The sequence below is a fragment of the Diadema setosum genome, chromosome 19, assembly GCF_964275005.1.
Source record: "Diadema setosum chromosome 19, eeDiaSeto1, whole genome shotgun sequence".
NCBI lineage: Eukaryota > Metazoa > Echinodermata > Echinoidea > Diadematoida > Diadematidae > Diadema > Diadema setosum.
In genome coordinates this window covers 18,242,324-18,252,155 of record NC_092703.1, presented here as the reverse complement: position 1 = coordinate 18,252,155, position 9,832 = coordinate 18,242,324, and the positions used below count along the sequence as shown (strand labels likewise).

The window sequence follows — 9,832 nt, the reverse complement described above, 5'->3', positions numbered from 1 at the left end:
CATCACTAGACGAAAGGTGTGCCTGTGATTGGGATATTTGCATGGGGGCCTCGCCTCCCTTCTTGCTCATTTTGCGTTTCATTGGCATGACGCTCGCGGAAACTGTCGACATTTTCGTGTCTGGATCACAACATTTCCGCATCGGTTCCGGACACTTGCATATATAGATCCGCATCGGCTCCGCGCTGTCCTAAAACATTCCTGATGTCTTCCGCTTTCATTCGCGAAGCTTCCCCACACCGCGGGATTCTTTCCGGAGCGTGTGCGGAAGGAGCGGAAGGGTTCCGGACAAGCGGGACATCCTCAGGACATCGTCAGGACAAGTCGCCGAAGGTGTCAGGAAGTTCATTTCCGCGTCCAAATTTTGGTCTCGATCAAAATTTGGACGCGGAAATTTTTCTCTCTCCCGAAGGCGCGGAAACGCCCGGACATGTTTAGGACAGTGAGCGGACACGTTCAGGAACGTGCGGACAGGTTCCCGAAGGAGTGCGGAATACCAAATTTGCATTCCGGAGCTTGTCCGCGTCTTGTCCGCTCCCTAGTGGACGCCTGGTCTTAGCTGGGAAATTCTTTTCCCAGCTAAATAGAAGAATGATTAAGATTAGACCACAGAGGTATGTATACTGGCTGAAAGAGGAAGGGAAAAAAAGCTGATAAAACATTTTGGCTATTATCATTCTGTTTGACATGTACAAACCTGTTCATATAACCTGCCCTACAAAACAAAACCAACTTTAATGAAATATTTATACTACAAATTTATACGGATAAACACATTTCCCAAGCCAATTTTCAAAAATGTCATTTTATGTCACACACTTCTTTGGTCCAAAAAAATGACGGTTCATTGTTTTCCACCTTTGTCCCCCTTCCTAGAGTCTCTTCTTGAGCGTCTCATGACATTCAGTGTTCTATGTACTCGTGATATATTTTTTTTCATAAAAAATCAATAGACTTCAAAGTCTCCAATATCCAGAATGGCAGCGTGATCCATGAAAAGGTGTCAAAGTATATGATACGGTAGAACTTATCTTTCCGCTCTCTCCAACAAATTAGCGTTTCATGATGGTGATACCTTTCTACACTGAAACAAAATTACTTTAACTATCCATTTCCAATCTCACTAACTCCTAAATGGCTCCCGATACTAACGTCTTATCTAGTTTCCAACCTCCATTCTTGCCGCCTCAGCCACCTGTTGCTCCAAAAGAGTCGGGTAGCTGATCCGACACCTTTTCAACCAGGAGGCGGATTCCCGTCGGGTGCTGTTGGACGAATTGGCCTTGCTTCTCCATAGGAATATACACCCGATCAACGAAGAGTTTCCAGGGTTCGCGTCGCGAAAAGTAGGCCAGCTTGCCCGCTGCGCGGGCCGCTCTCATGGCGGGCATCTGCTCCCGTCGAAAGTCCCTCACTCGTTTCGGAAGGTCCTCCGTAATAGACATCCTCGTTCCCTTGAGATTTTTTTTTTTTTTTTGCGTTCTGCATCACCATAGTGCGGTCTTTGTACCTCAGGAAGCGAGCGATAATTGGGCGCGGTCTCCCCGTTGCATTCAACCGATGTGCCCGCTGAAACTCAATCTCCTCTACTTTCTCGCGTTCCAATTTCAGGTGTTCCACAAAAAACTGACGGAGCACTTTTTCAGAGTCCTCCCTTTCCTCCTTTTCTGGAAGGCCATGGAATAGCAAATTTTCCCGGCTGATGTATGACTGCATACCATCCAGCTCCTTATTCACCTTTTCTCTTTCTTCAGTTTACTTTCTAGTTTTGGTATTTGCATTTTCAGCTCCTGGATGTTTTGGTCGTTGAAGTTGACAGATTTCACGACTTCATCCACTTTCTCTTCGAGCTTCTTGATCTTGGACTCAAATTTCCTTTCCATGCTTTGAATGCTCTCCAAAACCCTGTCTATCTGTGTCTCCATAAGTTGTAACGTGGGGCTTTCCGGCGTGCTGAAAACCGGGCTCGAGGCTGTAACACTCGAAGGAGTCCGGAGCCGTTTCCCGCTATGGGTTCCCCGCTGCCCGCTGCTACTTGCCATTTTTGAAAGGTGGAACTTGAAATTCCAGAAATACATGCTACGCAATGGGTGGTGGAGGAGAAGGCCGTGACCGCGTGTTTACTCCTTGACGAACATACCGATCATAAAATGAAAATTTTCACTCGAAACTCACTCCAATCTCACTCTAAATTCACTTTTTGTATTCACTCCTTTAAGAGTGAATATTTTCACTCGTTTTTTTTTTTGTTGTTGTTGTTGAGAGTAATAGATCTATATAGTCATCCTATTCCTAGGATAATACGGACTGTAATGATCGATCATTGATGGCCGAACTATAATTAATGCAAACTCAACGCAAACTCCAAGCAGGAAGGTCTCACCCATAGCTCCCCTGCTCCAAGACACAACGCTATCCTAGGGTCTATCCTATGTGAAAACCAAGTAATATCGATTGCAAATATCGGAAAATGACACCCGAAGGTATACTAATTAATGGAAACTCAACACAAACTGTAAGGCACAGCGCTCTCCTGTGAGAAAACCACATAAATCGATTCTAAATTTCGGAAAATGACACCCCGAAATACTAGCGTAACACAAACTCCAAGACCCAACGTTTTTGTTTTTTTCCATCTTTATCTCTCCACAAACACCTCATATCTACTTTCAACTGTAATGCTTTTCCAGAATGAATAACAAAAAAGCTTCATAGTCACCGAATACCAAAATGCAGCATAATCCAAAATATAAAAAAAAAGACTAAGTCTTTTCCTTCTGGCACACAAACATCCAAAGCGTCCAAATACTGTATTATTCAATAATCAAAATACAGTTTAACCCTCACTTTCAATCCCTATGCACATCTTTATGGTCTTTTAAAACGAAGAGAGAGAGGGGAAAAAAAACGACAACAAAAAAGTTTTCCTGTGGACCGAGGCACTCAAAACTTCAGCCTTAAGCACTGTGCCACTCCCTATACACTATACATACTGTCTGTATCAAAGCTTGTGGCGCTCAAGCAGAGTTTGACATATTCAAAGAAACATCTCATTATCTAATAAGCAGGTTGTGCAAAATACAATAAGATAACAGCATTCGTTGTTTTCATTTGGGCACGCCAATGGCGAACGTCGCTGTACGTAAGGCACAACAGAAAAACTGTGTTAGGGAGATATCTTCGTCGCGACGATATGAGACAAAAGATCGTCGCCAATCGTCCCCGACGATCCAAATTTTGGGCCTCATGTGCTCATTACTGCGCTCTTTTTGGTTCATTATAATTATCAACAAAAGATGGTTCCGACGAGTCGGAACGAAGTCGTCTCTTTTCGTCGCGACTAATCAATTAAGGAGGTCTTTTGTCGATCGGCGAAGCGTTTCAGTGATTGTTCAAACGTCGCACATCGTCCCCGACGACTGCGTATTCAACTTGACTAACCGTTTTGTAAAGTTTTTGGTGATGGTTTCGCGTCGCTCATCGTCCCGACGATTGACCATTGAATTTAAATCACCGTTCCGTGGCGAGTTTGTTAATCCATAATTGTTCAAACGCCGCACTTATCGTCCCGACGATTGTCCATTCAACTTGAATCACTGGTCAGAGACGCGTTTAGTAATTGTTAAAGCGTCGCGCATTGTCCCTAGGCTTGCCCATTGAACTTAAATCACCGTTTGGTACGAGTTTGAAACGTCGCACATCGTCCCGACGATTGCTCATTCAATGATAGAAATTGCTCGATGCTGAGGTGTTTATTTTTTCTAACATCGCGAGTGGTCCCGACGATTGCCCATTGAATTGAAATTGTCGTTCAATGATTGCCACCAGGGTAATTCATCTTCTATGAAGCCTTGCTTTCATGTTTGCCATACTTGTCTGTAAACAATACAAATACATCGTTACGAGATCCGATGGCTGTCAGACTCCCGAAATTCTTGAATGAATCATGAAAAAAACAGTGATGAACGTACATAATTATCTTTCCACAAGTTCAGAGCTTGAAAGAAAACATCCGGCATTTATTTTATCATCGTACAGAGTTGAATATCATTGTTATTCATTTCCGAACGTCAAAGCAAATTTCCGACACTTATATTAACATCTTTCAGAGCTGAATGCTATTGCTATTTACTTTCGAACGCATAAGCAAATATCCCGCATTTATTTTATCATCGTACGGAGTTGTATATCATTAGTAGTCATTTCCGAACGTCAAAGCAAACATGCGATATTTATTTAATCAACGTACGGAGTCGAATATTAATGTTATTCATTTCCGAACGCAAAATCAAATTTCTGACATTAATTTTAGCACCGTACGGAGCTGAATCTTACCGTTATTCAAATCCAAAAGTATAAGCATCCTTGGTATAAGCAAACATCCGACATTTATTTTAGTACCGTACGGAGTCGAATATTACCGTTATTCATTTCCAAAAATAAAAACAACATCTGACATTTATTTTAGCATCTTATACGGAGTCGACTGTTACCGCTGTCCATTTCCAAAAGTAAAGGCAAACATCCGACTTTTTTGGTGGCCCGACGTGCGTTTTTGGTGGCCCCGGTCCACCGAGCCACCGTTAGTGTCGAGCCCTGGTGTATACCTCACTAACCTCAGCTTGTTGGGGAAACTTTTACTGCCATACGAGGGGAGATGCTTTCATCTCTTCTAGAGAGCTTCCCTATGAGCGCATGAAAATCTTTGTTTAGCATTTTCATTTCTATACTCCATAATCATTCGTTGTTTCCAAACATTTTCATGATGTCGGTATTTCAATTATCATGATATTTTTCTTAATGTATTCCATTTTCATTCCTTGACCAAAGTCAGTAAGTCCGCCACAAGTACGGTAATCGCTACGTTTCGCGCAGTGCAATATGTGCCAAAGTGCGAAACACGTGGTTATCAAGTTCAACTAGAAATGTCGCTACAGCGACTGGTTATACCCCCGCCAAACAACATTTCATAAGCTTTGGTCAAAACAACATTTCATAAGCTTTGGTCAAAAAACTGAGGAAGTAGTTAAATCCGCAAGATCTTTCCTTGATCTTCTGCCATTAATATGCCGTTACCATGGCAACGTACTTTCGAGTACTGTCGAAAAATGCGTCTTGCACATTTACAACCAAAGGCACACATCTGTACCAAGTTTCATGGAAATTGGGCAAAAACTGAGGAAGTAGTTTGCAACACAAAATTTTCCATCATTTTGGCTCATAATATGTGAGCTGTTACCATGGCAACATACTTTTTGTCACTGTCAAGAAATGTGTCATGCTGACCTATATCCTAAGACAAACATTCAATATGAATTCCATGAGAATTGGAAGAACACTGATGAAGCAGTTTTGCCATGAAGCATTTTGCCCTATATTTTACCAATAACATGCCGTTACCATGGCAACGCACTTTTTGCCACTGCGGAAATATGTGTCTTGCACATTAACATATTCAGATGAACATCTGTACCTAATTTCATAAAAATTGATCAAAAACTGCCCATAATATGCCGTTACCATGGCAACGTACTTTTGGGTACTGTCAAAAAATACGTCTTGCACATCTACAACCCAAGGCACACATCTGTGCCAAGTTTTAAGGGAATCGGTTGAAAACTGAGGAAGTAGTTCGCGACGCAAGATTTGCAACGGACCGACCGCCCGACCGACCGCCCGACCGACCGCCCGACCGACCGACCGACCGCCCGACCGCCCGACCGTCCGCTGATTCCTATATACCCCCTTCAAACTTCGTTTGGCGGGGGTATAATGAAACGCGCCGTCCATGCGTGCTTCTTGTTTGGTTTCGTAGTAGCTCCATGGTTACGGCAAAGACAATAAACGGAGGAGGCACTCCGTATAGTGTTTTTCGTTTACAGTAAACAGTTTACATTCGATACAAATAAATTAATAGTCACGTCTTTTACTGTATGATGATCGCCAAGTCGGGAAGAAGTATCTAGAGGAACTTCTCAGTTGATAAGTCCGTGATGTTCATTCTAATTTTCACACGCAGTGGTACGCAGATTTTATGAGTGTGAGATCGAAAGAAGTTTCAATATATGTTGCCATGATTATTATTATGTAGGCCTACTGTTGTGTAATTGGGTAGGTATAGCTCTTACACTATAAACTTCAGCTTGTTGCAGCGGCATCTAGGAAAGCGATATTTTCTTCGGCATTCGGGACCTTTTTTATATTATCATTATTTTTTTTTGACACGTGATTCGATTGTAAGTATTAAGCGACGAATAACCCCTTTGTTTTGTTTTAGTGTTAACATTAATGTGTAATACACCAATACTGTTCAACGTGTGGGGTTTTTTTACTGTTAAAGAAGCCAAGATAAGGCGACATTTTGATAGAATTATGCCGTTCGGTCGGTTTACAGACTGCTTATAACCTGAAATAGTTACAGTGCGCGCATTTTTTTATGCCTCCGCCACGAAGTGGTGCCGGAGGCATTATGTTTTCGGGTTGTCCGTCCGTCCGTCCGTCCTTCCGTCCGTCCGTAATGAATTTTGTGGACAGGGTAACTACCAAAACCTTTTGAGGTATCCTAATGAAACTTGGCATGTATGTGTATTAGGGGGTGAAGTTGTGCCTATCAACTTTTGGGTGCACATGTTCAAGGTCAAAGGTCAAAAGGTCAAGGTGAAATATGTAAAATTTCACTATTTCTACCATACGTATGCAGTGCCTGAAGATATTTTCTTGAAACTTAGTGCATACATGTATTACCCAATTAAGATTCTCTGGTGAAAGTTTGGGGTCATGAGGTCAAAGGTCAAAGGTCAAAAGGTCAAGTAAAACTACTAAACTTCATTTTTTTTTTCTCCTTACCTTGGAAATTGTTCAAGGTATCTTCATGGAACAGAGTATATGTACATGTACTGACTGGCAGTGATTATCTAGAGAATTTAGGGTTCGAAGGTCAGGGGTCAAAGGTCAAGAGCAACACTTCAAAATGTTACTATTTTCCTCATAATACACGATTATTTTCTCTTTTTTGTTCCCAAGGTGTATGCATGTATACCCTAATAGAGATTCTCTAGAATTTTTACGCCTCCGCCATGAAGTGTTGCCGGAGGCATTATGTTTTCGGGTTGTCCGTCCTTCTGTCCGTCTGTCCTTCCGTCATGAATTTTGTGGACAGCGTAACTAAAGAATCATTTGAGGTAACTAAATGATTGCATGTGTTTGTATGAGTGGATGAAGTTGTGTCTCAACTTTTAGTTGCACATGCTTAAGGTCAAAAGTCAAAGGTCAAGGTCAAAGGTTCAAAATTCCACTATTTCCCCATGTATATGTGCAATGTCTGCAGGTATTTTCTTGGAACTCGGAGTTTACATATATTACCAGATAAAATTCCTGTAGGGAAATTTTGACTCAATGGTCAAAGTTAAGGTCATAAATGCTCAAATTTTTTATTCCTCCCACACAGTATATATATATGCAGTGCCTGCAGCTATTTTCGTGAAATTTGGTGTATACATATAAAACCAAATAAAAATTCCCGTAAAAAAATTCTGGGCCGAAGTTCAAAGGTCAAGGTCAAATTTCACTATTTCTCCCATTTACATGCAATGCCTACAGGTATTTTCTTGTAACTTGGTGTTACCAGATCAAAATTCCTTTAGGAACATTTTAAGCCATGAGGTCAAAGGTTAAATGTGAAGGTCAAATACTCAAAATTTCACTATTTCCCCTATTTTATATATTATTATATAATACAAAGCCTGCAGGTATTTTCTTGAAACTTGGTGGATACATGCATTACCAGATTAAAATTCCTTTGAAAAAATTTTGAGCCATGAGGTCGGAGGTCAAGGTCAAATTGTCAAAATTTCACTGTTTCCCCAAAATGCAATGCCTGCAGGCATTTTCTTGAAACTTGGTGTATAACTTCATAACCAGATAAAGATTCCTTAAGGACAATTTTGGTCCTTAATGTCAAAGGTCATGTAGAAATATTAAAATTTCACATTTTTCTTCATATCTTGGAAATGGTTCATAAATATGCATTACTGCGCATTAATTTTGTTTGGATAAAGGTTTTGGCCATGAGGTCTGAGATCAAGAGACCTGTTTATTCATTTATGAGCAAATGAAGCTGTACCCATTAACTTTGGGTGCACATTCAATATATCTTAGAAATGGCTTGAGATATCTTTTTCAATATAGCCTGTATACCAAAATATAGCACAAATTGTACATGTATGTACCTGATGATGATTCTTGGGAAAAGTTGTTTGGTCATGAGGTCAAAGGGTCAGGTTATATTTGTAGAAGGCAAAATTCTGTTTAGCACTGAAATTGCACAATTTCTCCAAAGAACTGTACCTCATATTAATAACTCATTGTATGTGTGACCGTGCACCTCAAAACAAACAAAATGTCACATCCCTTGAAGATATGTGAGGACTCAAAACAGGTGAAATGGGTTAACTATGTCAATCTTGAGTTTCATGTTTTTTGAAAAATATCCTTCTTCTTCATTATTCTTTAGTTTGGGATCATAGCATGAATGGAAAAGTGTGTTTTTAGCAGTTTTTCTATAACCAATTTTAGGGGGAGAGTATAAAATAGTCAGGTATGTATAAGAAGCCCCTTTTCATTTCTTGAAATCATTTGTACACTCTTAACTTTGAAGTCTAATAACTTTGAAAGGATAATGCTACCGCTTTGTAAGTTCATAACTTTTGAACGGATCGTCTGACTTTCCTCAAACTCTCACTGATATGTTCTACTAATATTGCTACATTCACAGTAACCGCATGTCTATGAAGGTGAACTTGTCCTTTAACTACATTGTAAAAGTCCATGTCTGGTGCCGTTTTGTTGGTTTTGTGATACATGGTCACATATGTGCACTTAATTACTTTTATCACCACATAATGATTCAGTGAAGAAAGATTTCTTTCATGGTGCTAAAGTGAATGTTTTTCTTAATTTTTATTTTTGAAAATGGCCAAAGTATTGCCATTGAAATTAGTGTTTATATATATCAACATATAGAATTAACAAAAGGTCATGAACACAGTAGCTGTGAAAGGAAGATTCCTGTGTTTGATATGTAAATTTGTATGATGTTCACAATTAAATATTGTGTGAAAATCCACTTGGCTGTGTAACAAGTTTATGCAGTCTGTACTTTGCAGTTTATTTGCTTGTCCATGAGTTTGAAGGTCAAGTGAATATCTTTTTTTTTTTTCAGTTTGAACATGGGCCACAGTATTGTCATTAAAATTGGTGTTTACAAACAAGTGTTACCAAATGATCATTAATAGTTAAGGTTTGAAAGGAAGATTTTCATCTTTATACATTTTTGATGATATAGGCTAGTAAGTTTATACAGTCTGTACTTACCAGTTCAGTTGTTTGGAAGCTTCAAGGAGAACCAGAGGATGTCATGGTCACTGAAGGAGCTTGCACTCTGCCAAACTGTCAGTGCTGTGTTGGAGTAGATATGGTCGAGCATGGAGCCACTGATGTGGGTGGGATGGTGCACATGCTGTTGAAAGCCACAGGATCTCAGTTCCTCTTGTACACTGGTGTCGTGATGGGTTGTAAGGAGGTTGATGTTGAAGTCCCCCACAATGACTGCTGGCAAAGCTGTCTCGTAAACACTTCGCAGTATCTTGATGAATGCTGAGGTGAAGTCATGCTTGTCACAGTGTGGATTTCTGTACACATTCACTAAGCACAGATGCTGATTTCCTGAGATTTTAAGGATAATGCTCTGCACTTCGATGTCAGCAGGTTCCAAGCAAAGATTGGTACATTTGAAAGGGAGTGAAGATCTGACATACGTGCATAGTCCTCCCCC

The 9,832-nt window shown here is 40.4% G+C and overlaps 1 pseudogene; it reads right to left on the bottom strand.

Annotated features, from left to right (window-relative positions):
- Positions 1-1,187: 1,187 nt before the first annotated feature.
- Positions 1,188-2,042, bottom strand: LOC140242314 (uncharacterized; annotated as a pseudogene).
- Between the last annotated feature and the right edge of the window lie 7,790 nt (positions 2,043-9,832).